Here is a 1,445-nt window from a genome sequence, read left to right on the forward strand (position 1 = left end):
TTAACTTGGCAATGATGGTTGTCAACGTGAAAGTTCAGTACTCTATATGTGGATCAGACCTGTTACTTTGCTCTGAATGTTGAACTTTCTGTTTAAACATATGGAATGGGTTGTTATTTTTTAAATGGGTTGTATTTGTCCTCCACGGGTTTAGAGGCTGACTTGTGGGCTTACCAAGTTGACACGTACACAATCAGGAGATGATTGTACGTAGAGAGGATGACAACAGGGACCCGCCAAGGTCATGGCAGTATGCAAGCAAGTGCCTCCTTATTTCAAGCCAATAAAAAAAATGGCTCCTCCTAATGGATTTTGACATCTGGGTCCCATGCCATTGTCAACGTAGTCAATAAACGAGAGAATTGCACAACAAGTGGCTGACACCAGGGACCCAGTAGCTCGCCCAGTTATTTTTGTTTTGGGTTAATTTGATAAATGCCACTCCAAATCTGGTGTTTCCGAGAAATGCCACTGCAATTTCCAAATTTTGAAAATGCCATTTCATGCAATTTCTAGTGGCATTTTTCGAAGTCTGGAGTGGTGTTTTTCAAAGTTTGCAAACTGCAGTGGCGTTTTTCAAAGTTTGCAAAAATTGCAGTGGCATTTTTCAAAGTTTGGAAATTGCAGTGGCATTTTTATGAATCGCCATAATTGGAGTGGCATTTATCTATTTTTTTTGAGACGGAAGCAGGGTGTCAATTGGGCTGTGCGGGACACTCTGGCCTGTCTAGACAGCCTTTTCTTTTATGTTTACCACAGACCAGCACAGTAATTTTTTTCTGAAAATGGCTAGCCCAGTTTTTTTGTGATTTGTCAAGTAAGTTGCTTTGTCAGGCCTGTTGGGCTGCAAATCTTTCAAGACAAGGAGAGCTTCATTCGGCTGGCCGAGAAAATCGCCTATCAGTAATTAGAAATGGGTTGTACATTTTTAAAACACATCAAACCGACAATTAGTTTCAAATATCTTTTTTTCATTTTGAGATTTTAAATTGCATTGATTTTTATGTGTGGACAATTTATTGGATTTTATATTGATATACATTTATTTTTAAAATTAGTTTGAATGTGACTCGAAATTTCGGGATTAAAAACAGTTCAGACCGCACCGACATATGCAAAATTTCATATAATTTTTTAACCATGGCTACAATATGGGTTGTAATGCTAACAAAAAAATATGGGCTCGAAAAAAAACCCATAAGAATTAGCAAATGGGATGTAAATTATTAGAAATAATGGCAGATGGCCTGTATGCTGTTTTCCACAGATTTGAGGCTTTCCTAAAAAAAGGTTGACGCACAAGCAGTGACTATTGGATGTCCATCCAACGGCCGTCGTGCTTCTTCAATCTCTGCTCTTCCTGCTCCAGCCGCTCAAACAAGCGCCGACGGGACTGCCTACTCCCTCCTCCCCGCGGCCGGCTGTGCTGCTGCATAGGCCTCACC

Source organism: Triticum dicoccoides, chromosome 1B (genome assembly GCF_002162155.2).
Source record: "Triticum dicoccoides isolate Atlit2015 ecotype Zavitan chromosome 1B, WEW_v2.0, whole genome shotgun sequence".
Lineage (NCBI taxonomy): Eukaryota > Viridiplantae > Streptophyta > Magnoliopsida > Poales > Poaceae > Triticum > Triticum dicoccoides.